Source organism: Cervus canadensis, chromosome 9, assembly GCF_019320065.1.
Source record: "Cervus canadensis isolate Bull #8, Minnesota chromosome 9, ASM1932006v1, whole genome shotgun sequence".
Taxonomy (NCBI): Eukaryota; Metazoa; Chordata; class Mammalia; order Artiodactyla; family Cervidae; genus Cervus; species Cervus canadensis.
Genome location: NC_057394.1, coordinates 17,582,165 through 17,598,394, shown reverse-complemented (window position 1 = coordinate 17,598,394; position 16,230 = coordinate 17,582,165). Strand labels below are relative to the sequence as shown.

Sequence of the window (16,230 nt, the reverse complement as noted above, 5' to 3'; positions counted from 1 at the left end):
ACTTCTGGCCACTTGTGGCAGCTCCCCTCTACATTCCTCCCCCCCCGCCCCGCCCCATTACAAGTATTCCTGTAGCTCTGCTGTGGATCAGAGTCACCAGCGGGGAGGTCAGAATGCAGAGTCCTAGGCTCCATTCCCAAAGATCTGATACAGGAGCTCACACAGTGGGGCCTGGGAATTTGACTTTTTATCAAACATCCCAGTGGATTGGGGGATTGGGATGCAGGGGGTCCTGTGAACACTCTGACAAACATTTAATAGACCTGCCATTCACATCTGTGGGCCCTGGGTCAAGAGTACAAATGAAGGCCATAGTGTATTTTTAAATATTTAGAAGTTATAAATCAGTCATACAAAACTGTCAAGTACACCATCCTAGCTATTAATACCTGGCAGACTGGGGTTTTGAACACTGAGCTCCAAGCCAGAAGCAGGACTACAGAGGGAGGGGCCGCCCCCCTCCACCCTACGTTATAAAACGTAGGGTTTAAAAGCCCTCAGTCCTCTGTTTATCGTTATTTACTTATGACATTTCTAATGTGATAAAAACTCCATCCTAGAGACTCATTTTTTGTCTAGATAATCTGAAAATTTTAATTTTAAAAAAGTTTTTCCTGTAAAGTCCTCCAGAATTAAATATGATAAGCTTTTGGATCAAACACTGGTTTGGAATACCCAAAGCTTCCACCTATTGGGACGGATATTTGTGAGCATATTTGCTGAGTGAAAGAGTGAATTTAGTCAGGACTATCCAATGTAAACTTCTTGTAGAACATTCCTGGTGTATCTAAGTCTTAACTTTGGTTCTTATCAAAAAATCACACAATCGCAGTTTGACTCCTAAGGCAAGTCAGATGGGCCTGGAGTACACATGGAGGTCTCACAGGGCTAGGGTATGCGATTCCTTCTAGTAATGTTATTTTTTAGGTCTAAATTCAAATAAATATATATATCTCACAGTTTTCAACACATATTGCTGTTTTAATTTTTGGAAAAAAGAAACACTTTTCTTAGAACATTAGCTTTAAAAAACAAAAGCTCAGTTTTTAACAGAAAATTAAAAGCTTACACTTAAAACCTTGTGTTTAGAAAAATTCTGAAGGTTTTAAAGTGGCCTGTTGTGTTTCTAGGGACCTTCTTCAACATTAGAACCATGCTGCTGATTCCAGAATAGAATTGGCAAAATATATGCACAGTTTGTTTTTAGACTTAAACAAAACAAAACAAAACAAAACCTTTAAACCTGAACAGGAATTTAATTATTTCTAACTTTTTAATGCTATTAAAAATATTGATAATTTATAGTAGGGCCTTTTGAAAGCCTGGGTGCTCTGATTTTAAGATAAATATGATGGTAGCAATTAATAAAGAGGATAGGGCTGGAGAGGTTAGTACCAACTGACAGATAATCACATATCCAGCATTGTTCAAAAGCAGTGTTTCTCACCTGTCTGGGATTAAATATCAGTTTTATTTAATTTTACATTTTCAGCTCATTGCAACCTAATCAATGATCCATTGTGTGTGGCTAGTGTGCAGCTCAGCCACATGCCCCTCCCCCACCACACAAGTGCAACACTCACACTGGTCCCCGGGGTGTTCAGGATCCCACCCATCCTGAGGGTGGATGTCACAGCAATACAGATGGTTGTGAGTTTCTAGCTTTCTTGAATTTCCTGTACTTATTTCTAACCGGGTTACAAACAGGTCATGGACTGACACTAGTGCACAGACCACACTGTGTCACTGTCATAGTTAATCTTGGCAGCAGCCCTCTGAGAATCACACTATCCCTACCTCAACTTTCAGACAAAGACATTGAAGCACAGTGGGCTTCCCAATCTTAAGAGCCCACACTTACCAGGTAGCAGAATTTGAATCCAAACCCAGCCAGTGCCCAGAGGAGACAGGATTTGTCCCTGACTCCAGAGCGTGTGCTCTTCCCCATGTGCTTGTGTCATTTTAACTACATGTGGAGGAGGAACAGTCTGGTTTAGGCCATCAGATGAGGACCTCCTCAAGTACACGTTCTACAGTCTACAAACCTCCTTCATCCACACCCATCCTGTTCTCCTCTCCTAGTGATAAGAACCAGCAAGGTCAGTGATTCCACACTGTATCTTTGGATGCTTGTAGGTCATCCGTCATCCCAACCAAAGCAATGGTTCTAGAGCAGGAATTATATTCATTTTCCAGACAAAGAAGCTGAGATTCAGAGGTTGAGATGCTTACCCAAGCATGTAACTAAGACTATGTGGCTGTAGGATGTCCAGAGCCTATTTTGTCAAGGATGGTGCCATTCTAATGTCCTGGCACTTTGGCTGGTTACTGCTTTCCCACACCCACACTGCTAGTGAGTAGTAGAGAAAGGACAGACCAGTGTGACTGACTCCAAAACCAGGACTTTCTGTTATCCCAGGCTACCTCTTAGTATCTCAAAGTTACAAAGTTGAAAAGGAAGGTTTGTTCTCAGTCATCATTTGTTCATTCCACAAACATTTACTGAGCACCCTCTATGTACAGATACTCTGCTGGAAGACATAATTAAACAGTGAACAGGGCACAGTTTCAAGACTTTTTCTCAGTCTAGTGAGAAAAAGACCACGTGTGAACACGCACAGTCAGGGCAGGCCACATGCACAACAGAAAGAACAGGCCCCTTGTTTAAAAATAAAGTATCTCAAGATGGTGACTGTTGGTCCTTTAATGGACCGGAACCTGGTGGTCCCGAGTCGACGATAAGAAAGTAAGAGAGAAAAAAAAAAAAAAGAAAGTAAGAGAGAGAAAGAGGCTGATAGCGCTTGTTGGTCCTTTAATGGACCGGAACCTGGTGGCCCAGAGAGTGAGAGAGAAAGAGACTGATATCCCCTAGTTTACGCGGAAAGCCATTAGAGTCCTGTTCTTAGGGCTGGCGCTGCTGCACTTAGGCACCAGGTGCCCTCTCGAGTGGGTGAAGGCACAATGCGCCTTCTTGAGAGGGTCTTAGAAGCTCGGGCAAGAAGGTGAGCTCAGCAGGCCTCCGTGCTCCAAGGAATTAGCCAGAAATAGAGAGAGAAAGACAGAAAGAAGGAATAGAAAGAAAGACAGACATGGGGACCAAAGCTCTGATGGAACAAAGGTGTTTTAATTAACATGGCGTGGGCATATATACTGTCTTACAAGGTGGTTATTCTCAGCAAAGACAAAGATTAAAATTCCAGACTTACAAAACATAAGATGATCCTTATCAAAGAGAGAGTTGCAAACAATCACCTTTTACCATATGGCTCATAAAAAGGAAGAGGGTACTTATCACTGTAATGAGAAATGCCTGGATTCCTCAGCCCCGGGAAAGGCAAGGCGTGCCTCTCCTCTTAATTCCTGAATATTCAGGAATCAATAAGGGCCAGAGGGTTCCTGACAGATCCAAAACAGCACACAGGAAGCCTCTTGTTAAATGCTTCCTGACAGGTGACAATGGACTCTAACCAAGTATGGTTCAGTTTAACATGAGAGGGGCTCAGGGTAACACAAATCCAAGTTACCTAGGATGATGACTGATCTTCTGTGACTTCCTAGAAGAGGTGACAACTGGGCTGACCCTGAAGAATGACGATATCTCCCCTACATGGACCTTCTCCTCTATTTTTTAGAACAGAGGCTATTGAGGAGAATCACTGAGTCATCATTTTGACTTAAATATCAGTCATCAAGAGTCTCCCCGGCAGTACACCCTCATTACCCACCTCTGGTGCTGTGATACATGCCCAGGGGGGACATGGGGACGTGCTGTCCTGACCTCCCTTCAGGGACTCATTGTCCAGCAGCTGTAAGTGCTGCCAGTGGGCAACCTTAAACCACCAGCCACTCTGGGGGCAGCCTGCATGCAATGACCCATCCGGGTGGAGGTATAAAGGTATGGTCATTGGATGTGTCAGGACAACCCTGAAGGGCCATCGTCACCCCAAACTCCCATGGGGTCAGCTCAGGTCGTCTGGCCAGTGATCCCGCTTGATCCTTCCCTCTGCCTTACCCTGTTTCTTCTCTCCTGATTCCACAGATTTGACCCCAAGGGCAACCCCAGCACTAAACTCCTTCCGAGTCTGCATCCCAGAGAACCAGCCTACAACACGTATCAGAAAACATTCCAGTATTTGGGGAGGATTTTTATTGAAAATTACTGGTTATACATGTACCAGTTAAAATGTTAACATTTTAAAAACTCCCAATACAACACAAAATGGTAGAAACAAGGACCTTTAGTGTGAATGTGGTTACCTTTGGTTTAAAATTCACAATCTAATGTTGTCTGACCAAATGAAATTAAGTTACATATTAATAACAAAAGACAATTATATGTTGAACCATATGAAAGTGCCACTTTATAGCTCATGAAAAGACTGAATGTTAGCAGTTCTACATGGTTCAATCTAAAAGAAAAAATCCATTAGCATTTGGAATTTAGAGAACATTATACTTATGAATAGCCCATGGGTAAAAGATATAGTTAATGAATTAAATTAGGAATTAGAAAATACATAATACTATGGCTTTTGAGAGTGATGAGTACCAAAAGCGAAACCAAAGTTGCAGGTTGCAGCTAAAGTGGATCTTAGGGGAAAAGTCAGCTTTATATACTTATATTAGAAAAATGATGACATTACTAATCTCTTTTCAATTTAAGAATTTAGAGGAGAAACCTCAATGTTAAGAAAAAGTTGAAGGAAAGAAATAATGATATGATGAACTAGGGAAAAAAAGAGCATCAATCAAGCAAAAAATTGAATTGTTTGAAAACAGGAAAAAGTTATGCAAGATTATTCATAAAAAAGAAGGTTAAAAGAAAATTAAAAAGCCAAAAGAACACAGTTAGAGATGCTGCAGATATTAAACATATAAGATATTGTGAATAAATTTATGTCAATCAAGCTCAAAACTCACAGGAAACAGATTCCTCCTAGAAAAATGAAACTTATCAAAATGACTCTGCAGAAATAACACACTGAATGGGAAAAACATAATTACCAAAAGTTACCCAGACAATGTGGCTGCACAACACTGTGAATGTGATTAATGCCACTGGATTGTGTGACTAAAAATGGTCATATGGTAAATTTTATGTTATATATACTTTACCACAATTTGCCGTATAAAAAAAAATAAAATCCTCTATTTAGAAGACAGTCTAGCACACATCTGTCCTTCATTAGCAAATCCCCTAGAAGGGCTCCTATTTTGAGAAAGCATTTCTCTTCCTTCTCTTTTAGAACATATAATATTGTCCTTCTGTATTTAACCATATGTCTATTTTTTGTTGTTGTTACTTAAATTATAGTATATTATAAGTTTTTCCTATCAGTTTTCTCTGTAGAATTTTAACCAGAGGTCTTTTGGTGGAAAAATGGATCTTAGTCATGTTAATGGAAGTGGTGACACAAAACAGCGCCTTCACACAGTCTTCAAGTAAACAGAATCTCTGATATAATTGGAAAGTAATATGTAATTCTGGGAACAGTAAAAAAAAAATCTGTGACAACTTTGTCTCAAATCTTGGAAAATGAGTTTAGCTCTGGAGTCTCTTAAGACACGAAACCTGGGAGACAGTTTTTATTGGTGGCCCGCACCTCTGATTTGGATAAGAAAGTAAGTAATATAACATTTAAATAAACATAATAAATCATTTTTCAAGAGCTTGAAATCATTGAGTGAAGTTGGAGAACTAACATCTTGTAATGTGTAAATATGTGTTGCTGGCGTAAAAAAAGTAGAATATAGTTTGTGCAGTGCAAAACCTATTGGGAAAAAGCCTTTGGAATAGACACGAACTCATGGTAGAATCACAGTGTTGACGCAAAAATTGTGAAGGCTGAGGGCTGTCCACTGGAAACATTCATAACCACAAGGTCACTGTGAGTAATATCTGGTTATCTCCTTTTGAAGTACACCTGAGGGAGAAAAAGACAAAAACGACATGTTTAAAAGTTTTAAAGTCCTCCTCCTAAGGCAACACATTTCTAGGTTTCCTTCTTCATGTGAAGCAGTCATATCACTATTGGAGGCACAGTTTTAAAAAAAACCAGGGCTGTATTTATTCTATGGAGGAAGTAGCCCCATTAAAACCCTCAGTGGGGCTGGATGTAATGCCAAATAACCTGTAGATCTACTAGATTTCTGGTCATTCTGATTCACAGATATGCTTTATCACTAGAGTAAACTGATAAGCAAAATCACTTTATTCCCTGAAATAAATTAAAAACAGAGTAACAAAGAGGATAGGAAATCTAGCATCTGAGCAGGGTTTGCCATTTTCACACATAAAAGGAGCAAAACAGATTTGAATGTTAATGCTGCTGCTGCTGCTTCTGCCAAGTTGTTATAGTCGTGTCCGACTCTGTGCGACCGCATAGACGCCAGCCGACCAGGCTCCTCCGTCCATGGGCTTTTCCAGGAAAAAGTACTGGAGTGGGTTGCCATTGTCTCCTCCGTTGGATGTTAATATCAGGTTGTTATCTTTATACTTTATAAACAGATTGACAGGCACTGAAACACTGGCATATGCTTATGAAATATCCTGGTGTTTAATTTGTGTGGCAAAGCAGTTATAGGGCCTATAGAGATGTGACCTGTGGACAGTGGATCCCAAGAATGAAAAGAGAATCAAACGCCTTAACAATGACTCAACCAGGAGACTTCTCCAAAATATAAGATGATACCCAATAATAGGATAGATCTCTGCCAGACCTTTGAGCTATTGAATTCTAGCTGAACTGGAAGAGATACAGGTTTTCTCAGTGTATAATCAGAACACAAAGGAAATGAAGTGCTATCAAGTTCCACAATCATCAGTTTTTAGTAGCTGTGTTGTATACCGGTTCCTTACAGATGAACATAACAAAATAAAATAATGTCAGGGCTTGTGAAGCCTCATCTCTGAATGTGTTTGGGCAAAAAACAACTTCAAATGTAACTCTTTATCCTCAAAGAAGAATGTGAAAAGTTTCATTTCAGTCTTTAAAACAGAAAATATGTCATCTATCAGAGGATGACTCATGTCACAAACAGGGTTGCTTAGACATATGATTCCAGATCTCTTTTATAAAGCCTGACTGCAAGTGCAATTGTGGGGACTGTAAACAAAGTTATCATGAGAGAGAATGAACTTCACACATGAAACACAAAAGCACTAGGACACCTACCTTCACAGTAAGTGCACTTTCTTATTCTCTTGTTGCTAACATAACCTGCTACCCCCAAAACAGCTCTGCATATGAAATGTTATATATTCAATTGTCACTTAAGGAGAAAAATAAACCCTCCAAGAATGCTTGGGCCCACTGGCTGAAATCTGAGGTCATTTCCATTGTAATGGAAGCACTTAAAAATAAAGCCTTTGGTGGGAGTTGGGGGGGGGGGGGGTGGTTAATTGCATATCATCACCCTCCTCCATTTTATTAAGCTAGACATATTTGGTGATTATATGCTTATGTACTTTTTTGGTGAAACTAAAAACAGTTAAAGGAACAAACAAAAATTCATTTCATTTTCTACTGCTTAATATTCTTTCCAAAATCATCTGGTTCCTTTCTCCATAACCCTTCTCAATACAATTTTTTATAAAGAAAATATTATTTCTAGCAACTTTTAACTGAAAAGGACTTTGCTTCATGGTCTGAAATACCTGAACTGAATACTGCAAAGGATCTTCAGCCATTGGGGACCCTTGATTTAGAGTCTCTAAAGTGACCTAGAAGAACTATGGGTATATTTGTTTAATATTGGGAGGCAAGGTTTCTACCTACAGCCTTTTACAAAATGATCTCACTTTTATACTGTAAAACACTCTATATTCTTAAAACACTTAAGCATCTGCTCTCTCATCTGATCCCTGTGATAAATGTGAAGAAAACAGCAGGGCTGTAATCCTGCTCTACACACAGGTGAGGACCTGAGGCTCAGAGACTCTGGGGGACACAAGGCCACGTGGATGCTAAGTGCCTCCTCCATCTATCCAACTGGACCAGGCTCCTAGAGCTAGGGTATGAGAATTTTATAACTGCTGGGCTGTATTAGGTGATTTCACAAATAGACAACATGACACCTCTGTTACACACTGGGAACAAAGAAACTTCAAAAAAACCTCAACCAGGTCTGCTTCATCACAGAACAGAATGGATGACAGGCATTTATTCTTGGAGCTGAACTGTGTCCCCTCTGAAATGCTGTTGCTGAACCACAAAAGATGCCATGATTCTTGGCTTCCAGAGGAGAATTAAATTTGGGGCCAGTGATGAGGCCTGATCACTCAGAGCTTTTGTGTAATAAAGTTTTATTAAAGTATAAAAGAGATAGAGAAAGCTTCTGACATAGACATCAGAAGGGGGCAGAAAGAGTGTCCCCTGATAGTCTTTCAGTTCAGTTCAGTCAGTTCAGTCGCTCAGTTGTGTCCAACTCTTTGTGACCCCATGAAGTGCAGCATTCCAGGCCTCCCTGTTAGGTGGATGTTATATAGCTACTAGTAGTAGTAGTGTTAGTCACTCAGTCATGTCCAACTCCTTGCGACCACATGGACCGTGGCCCACCAGGCTTCTCTGTCCATGGGATTCTTCAGGCAAGAATACTGGAGTGGGTGGTCATTCCCTTCTCCAGAGGATCTTTCCGACCCAGGGATCTAACCCAGGTCTCCTGCATTGCAGGCAGATTCTTTACCATTTGAGCTACAGGGAAGATCCATATAGCTACTGGCAGTCTACCAATTAGAGAAAGGAAATATCTCAAAATTCAGAGACTAGCACCAGGCCCTTCACAATCAACTTGCACTTTGAGACAACACTGGCACAAGATGAGTTGACCCTGGCCATAAAATGACTGACATGAATCTTGAAGAAAGGCAGGCTTCTAAGCAAACACAGTCTCATTGACATAGCTTAAGAGAATATTTGCATGAGTAAAACATACGGTTTTTCAAGTCCATTCTGAGTCTTAGGGGAAACATACTTGAAGACAGAATCTAGGATAAATACATAGTTCATTAATATAGCTTAAGACAAACATTTCCATAAGAAAAATGCATTGGTTAGCTCAAGGTTTGAGAAAGTTAAGTTCAGGTGGAACCAGGTATCCTATATGGCAACACAGAATTTTACAAGACAACTCGTTTAAAATTTGTATCAGTTCAGTTCAGTTGCTCAGTCCTGTCTTACTCTTTGCAACCCCATGGACTGCAGTACACCAGGCTTTCCTGTCCATCACCAACTCCCAGAGCCTACTCAAACTCATGTCCATCAAGCCGCTGATGCCATCCAACCATCTCATCCTCTGCCATTCCCTTCTCCTCCTTCCTTTAATCATTCCCAGCATCAGGGTCTTTTCAAATGAGTCAGCCCTTTGCATCAGGTGGCCAAAGTACTGGAGTTTCAGCTTCGAAATCAGTCCTTCCAAAGGACACCCAGGACTGATCTCTTTTGGGATGGACTTGTTGGATGTCCTTGCAGTCCAAGGGACTCGCAAGAGTCTTCTCCAACACCACAGTTCAAAAGCATCAATTCTTTGGTGCTCAGCTTTCTTTATAGTCCAACTCTCACATCCATACATGACTCCTGGAAAAACCATAGCTTTGACTAGATGGACCTTTCTTGGTAAAGCAATGTCTCTGCTTTTTAATATGCTGTCTAGGTTGGTCATAACTTTCCTTCCAAGAAGCAAGTGTCTTTTAATTTCATGGCTGCAGTCACCATTTGCAGTTATTGTGGAGCCTAAATAAATAAATAAATAAATAAATAAATAAATAAAACCTGCCACTGTACCCACTGTTTCCCCATTTATTTGCCATGAAGTGACGGGACCAGATGCCATGATCTTAGTTTCCTGAATGTTGAATTTTAAGCCAGCTTTTTCACTCTCCTCTTTCACTTTCATCAAGAGGCTCTTTAGTTCTTCTTCACTTTCTGCCATGAGGGTGGCATCATCTGCATATCTGAGGTTATTGATATTTCTCCCAGCAATCTTGATGCCAGCTTGTACTTCATCCAGTCCAGCATTTCTCATGATGCACTCTGCATATAAGTTAAATAATCAGGGTGACAATATACAACCTTGATGTACTCCTTTCCCAATTTGGAACCAGCCAGTTGTTCCATGTCCAGTTCTAGCTAATGCTTCCTGACCTACATACAGATTTGTCAGGAGGCAGGTCAAGAGGTGTGGTATTCCCATCACTTGAACGATTTTCCACAGTTTGTTGTGATCCACACAGTCAAAGGCTTTGGCATAGTCAATAAAGCATAAGTAGATGTTTTCCTGAAATTCTCTTGCTTTTTTGATGATCCAACAGATGTTGGCAATTTGATTTCTGGTTCCTCTGCCTTTTCTAAATCCAGCTTGAACATTTGGAAGTTCATGGTTCACGTACTGTTGAAACCTGGCTTGGAGAATTTGGGGCATTTGAGAGTGTGAGATGAGTGCAATTGTGCAGTAGTTTTAGCATTCTTTGGCATTGCCTTTCTTAGGGATTGAAATGAAAACTGACCTTTGCCAGTCTTGTGGTCACGGTTAAGTTTTCCAAGTTTGCTGGCATATTGAGTGCAGCACTTTCACAGCATCATCTTTTAGGATTTGAAATAGCTCAACTGGAATTCCATCACCTCCACTAGCTTTGTTTGTACTGATGCTTCCTAAGGCCCACTCGACTTTGCATTCCAGGATATCTGGCTCTAGGTGAGTGATCACACCATCGTGATTATCTGGGTTATGAATATATTTTTTGTATAGTTCTTCTGTGTATTCTTGCCACCTCTTCTTAATATCTTCTGCTTCTGTTAGATCCATATCATTTCTGTCCTTTGTTGTACTGATCTTTGCATGAAATGTTCCCTTAGTATTTCTAATTTTCTTGAAGAGATCTCTAGTATTTCCCATTCTGTTTTTTTCCTCTATTTCTTTGCATTGATCACTGAGGAAGGCTTTCTTAATCTGTCCCTGCTATTCTTTGGAACTCTGTGTTCAAATGGGTATATCTTTCCTTTTCTCCTTTGCTTTAGGTTCTCTTCTTTTCTCAGCCAGTTGTAAGGCTTCTTCAGACAACCATTTCACCTTTTTGCATTTCTTTTTATGTAGATATAAATTTGTATAGAGAAGGGGAAAAAATATAACACTAGTAGTTTGTTTCCTCCTGCAGCTTAAGAGGGAGATAAAAAATGTCTGATACTTGCAGCCTATTCCCTCCGTTTGGAGTCCCCTGGTCTTCTTGCCTGTTACCCTCTCACCTCCAGTTTTACATGTTGAAGTCCTAAACCCTCCCTGGTACCTCAGAATATGACTGTATTTGGAGACATCATCTTTAAAGAGGCAATAAAGTTAAAATGAAATCATACAGGTGGGTCCTAATCTAACAGACTGGAGTTTTCATAAGAAGAGACCAGGACACAGGCTCACACAGAGGGAAGAGCACATGAGGACACAGAGGGAAGATAGTGTCTACAAGACAAGGAGTGAGGCCTCAGAGGAAACCAACCCTGCTGACACCTTGACCTCAGACTTCCAACCTCCAGGACTGTGAGGATGTAAGTTTCTGCTGTTTAAGTTGCCAACTCTTTGGTCTTTGTATGGCAGCCCTAGCAAACTACTGCCCTCTTTAGCTGTATTCATCTAAAAGGGACTTTCTCTATTATTTCATGGATCATCCAAAAAGGGTCAATCAGACTGTGATCAGCTCACCTGAGCTAGGAGTTCAAGAAAATGTGATGTGGAAACACCTTCTCACAGATGTTGGGTTTTCTTTTCATTTGAATGAATTCTGTTGTATTAGAGTGAAAACCTTGTGACTGAGGCTAATGCTCCCCATGTTATAGCTCTGAACAATACATTGATATCTGATTTTTGCACATTCAAAAAACTGATAATCTGACAGTTTATCCTTCTAAGAGGATGCAGAGTATGCAGAAATAATGTCAAGATGGCATGAGAATTCAGAAATGTATTTCTTTCTGTAAAGGTGACCTGAGCCAGTGGCAGGACTGAAATCCAAGAGTGAGGTTCTGTCACTCTGTCAACTCCAGTGACTGGCCCTACCTTGGCTACCAGGTGACAAGAGCAATGTTCTCAGACTTGACACAGAACACAGTACCTAGGACAGCACCCAGCCTCCCTCAGCAATTCCCCCTCGGGCGCTTCCTGGACCAGCTCAGTGACCTTCGGTGAACTCTGAATGCACTCTCCTTATCCATGACTCGGGATAAAAATGGACCATCAGGAGATTAAGTGAAATCATACATTTGAGAACTGTATAAAATAAACTATGAAGAAATACACAAATGTAACTTACCATTACTATTGTTAGAGTAGGTGCAGGATTACTAGGCCAGGAATCACAAGATTTCTAATTCTATGACCTATGCCTGCTTCAGTATGTATGTTACACTTGACTTACAATGTTTACTGAAAGAACAAATTTCTAATTCTCTGTCTGCTGCAAACTAGTTTAACACCAGTTATATACATAGGGACACCTTCCTTCTAAAGCACCTTAGTTTCCTCACCTGTACAAAGAGAGGGTTGAATCCTATTATTTTATTATCTGGACCAATCTAAAATTCTGTGTTCTATTATTCATTACTCAGTGTCATTGAGAGGGTAACAGACAGGAAGGCCTGGGGTCTCCAAACGGAGGAAATAGGCTGCAAGTGCCAGACATTTTTATCTCTCTTAAGCGGCAGGAGGAAACAAACTGGCGATATATTTTTTCCTTCTCTATACAAATTTAAAAGGTTGTTTCTCTTAAAATGCTGTGTTGCCATGACACCTGGTTTCACCTGAAGCTAACTATTCTCAAACCTTCAGTTAACCAATACATTTTTTCTTATGGAAATGTTTGTCTTAAGCTATGTTAATGTACCCTAGACTCTGTCTTCAAGTTCTACCAAATGACTCAGAACCTACTTGACAAACCGGTATGTTATACTCAGATATTGTCCCCCTAATCTATGTAAACGAAACTATTTGTATGGTAAACTGCCCTTCTACAAGATTCAAGTCAATCGTTTCATAGTCCAGGATGAATCATCTGGTACCAAGATTATCACAAAATGCAATTTATGGATGAGGGGCCTGGTGCCATTCTGAGTTTTAAGACATTCCTTTCTTTTCATTAACAGACTGCTAGTGACTATGTAACATCTAGCTGAAGACTAGCAGGGGGGTATTCTTTCTGCCCTCTTCTGATGCCTATGTCATAAGCTTTCTCTATCTCCTTTATACTTTAATAAAACTTTATTACACAAAAGCTCTGAGCGATCCAGCCTCATCTCTGGCCCCAGATTGAATTTGTCTCATCCGGAGGCCAAGAATCCCAGCATCTTATCGTTCAGCAACAACCTTTCATCATGATAATATAATTTTAAAATGAAGACTTAGACACACAGGTGGGAACTCCTCTTTTTGATGTGAAATGACTCAGGTCAAAAGAGCAAAAGGGTTTGGGAGATTCCTGGCTCTCAAAGTCTCAGGAGGAATGGTTTGACTCGGAGACATTCTAGTGGGTAAAAGCACTCTGTGAATTTCAGGCTTAAAAAAAATACAGAGCTCCTCGTTTAGCTTCTCAACATTTGCAAACAATGTAAGTACTTATGAAAAGTTCAGAACAGAGACTTTCTTCTCCCTAAACCTAAGCATGAACTCTAACTCTGCCAACTCTTCAGCCAGCTCTGGGACCCAGGAAGTCTTCTACCTGATGAGCAGCGGAAGGTCCTGTTCTGCATTTCCTCATTTCTATGGAGGATTGCTGCAACGGACCGCCCAGAAGCATGGCCGTGAGGAGCTACCCCATCCCCAAGGTCAGGGGTAGCGACCCAGAGCACCAGGCTGCCACAGCGCAGGAGCAGCGGCCGAGAGGAGCTTCCCCACCTTCAAGGTCAGGGGCGGCGGCCAAGAGGAGTTACCACACCTCGGAGGTCAGGGGTGGCGGCCAAGAAGAGCAACCCCACCTCCAAGGAGCGGCTGCTGTTGGGCGCAGGAGGGCTGAGAGGAGCTACTCCATGGTCAAGGTCAGGAGGGGCGGCCGTGAGAAGATACTCCTCCTCCAAGGTAAGGAGCAGCGGCTGCACTTTGCTGGAGCAGCCATGAAGAGACAACCCATGTCCGAGGTAAGAGAAACCCAAGTAAGACAGTAGGTGTTGCGAGAGGGCATCAGAGGGCAGACACACTAAAACCATAATCACAGAAAACTAGCCAATGTGATCATAGGACCACAGTCATGTCTAACTCAATGAAACTAAGCAATGCCGTGTGGGGCCACCAAAGATGGTTGGGTCATGGTGGAGAGGTCTGACAGAATGTGGTCCACTGGAGAAGGGAATGGCAAACCAGTTCAGTATCCTTGCCCTCAGAACCCCATGAACAGTAATGAAAAGGCAAAATGACAGGATACTGAAGGGGAACTCCCCAGGTCGGTAGGTGCCCAACATGTTACTGGAGATCAGTGGAGAAATAACTCCAGAAAGAATGAAGGGATAGAGCCAAAGCAAAAACAATACTCAGTTTTGGATGGGACTGGTGATAGAAGCAAGGTCCGATGCTGTAAAGAGCAATATTGCATAGGAACCTGGAATGTTAGGTCCATGAATCAAGGCAAATTGGAAGTGGTCGAAGAGTGAATGTCGACATTCTATGAATCAGCAAACTAAAATGGACTGGAATGGGTGAATTTAACTCAGATGACCATTATATCTACTACTGTGGGCAGGAATCCCTTAGAAGAAATGGAGTAGCCATCATACTCAACAAAAGAGTCTGAAATGCAGTATTTGGATGCAATCTCAAAAATGACAGAATGATCTCTGTTCATTTCCAAGGCAAACCATTCAATATCACAGTAATCCAAGCCTATGCCCCAACTAGTAACGCTGAGGAAGCTGAAGTTGAACAGTTCTTTGAAAACCTACAAGACCTTTTAGAACTAACACCCAAAAAAGATGTCCTTTTCATGATAGGGGACTGGAATGCAAAAGTAGGAAGTCAAGAAACACCTGGAGTAACAGGCAAATTTGGCCTTGGAGTACAGAATGAAGCAGGGCAAAGGCTAATATAGAGTTTTGCTAAGAGAACGCACTGATCATAGCAAACACCCTCTTCCAACAACACAAGAGAAGACTCTACACATGGACTTCACATATGGTCAACACCGAAATCAGATTGATTATATCTTTGCAGCCAAAGATGGAGAAGCTCTATACAGTCAGCAAAACAAGACCGGGAACTGACTGTGGCTCAGATCATGAAGTCCTTATTGCCAAATTCAGACTTAAACAGAAGAAAGTAGGGAAAACCACTAGACCATTCAGGTATGACCTAAATCAAATCCCTTATGACTATACAGTGGGAGTGAGAAATAGATTTAAGGGATTAGATCTGATAGACAGAGAGCCTGATGAACTATGGACGGAGGTTCGTGACACTGTACAGGAGACAGGGATCAAGACCATCCCCGTGGAAAAGAAATGCAAAAAGGCAAAATGGTTGTCTGAGGAGGCATTACAAATAGCTGTGAAAAGAAGAGAAGTGAAAAGCAAAGAAGAAAAGGAAACATATTCCCATTTGAATGCAGAGTTCCAAAGAATAGCCAGGAGAGATAAGAAAGCCTTCTTCAGCAATCAGTGCAAAGAAATAGAGGAAAACAACAGAATGGGAAAGACTAGAGATCTTTTCAAGAAAATTAGAGATATCAAGGGAATATTTCATGCAAAGATGGGCTCAATAAAGAACAGAAATGGTATGGACTTAACAGAAGCAGAAAATATTAAGAAGAGGTGGCAAGAATACACAGAAGAACTGTACAAAAAAGATCTTCATGACCCAGATAATCAAAATGGTGTGATCACTCACCTAGAGCCAGACATCCTGGAATGTGAAGTCAAGGGAGCCTTAGAAATCATCACCATGAACAAAGCTAGTGGATGTGATGGAATTCCAGTGAGCTATTTCAAATCCTAAAAGATGATGCTGTGAAAGTGCTGCACTCAATATGCCAGCAAATTTGGAAAACTCAGCAGTGGTCACAGGACTGGAAAAGGTCAGTTTTCATTCCAATCCCAAAGAAAGGCAATCCCAAAGAATGCTCAAAGTACCGCACAATTGCACTCATCTCACACACTAGTAAAGTAATGCTCAAAATTCTCCAAGTCAGGCTTCAGCAATACGTGAACCAAGAACTTCCAGATGTTCAAGCTGGTTTTAGAAATTGCAGAGGAACCAGAGATCAAA

General features: G+C 41.1%; 2 protein-coding genes across 2 annotated transcripts in view; one reads left to right on the top strand and one right to left on the bottom strand.

The window, feature by feature from the left end:
• Positions 1-16,230, top strand: part of LOC122447240 (ATP-binding cassette sub-family C member 4-like) — a 914,448-nt gene that overhangs the window by 186,992 nt on the left and 711,226 nt on the right. The window lies entirely within an intron of this gene.
• Positions 4,125-16,230, bottom strand: part of LOC122447592 (ATP-binding cassette sub-family C member 4-like) — a 160,581-nt gene continuing 148,475 nt past the window's right edge. The window contains exon 31 of the mRNA XM_043478289.1: positions 4,125-5,924. The gene's annotated coding sequence lies outside the window, so the exon portion shown is untranslated. The remainder of the gene's footprint in view (positions 5,925-16,230) is intronic.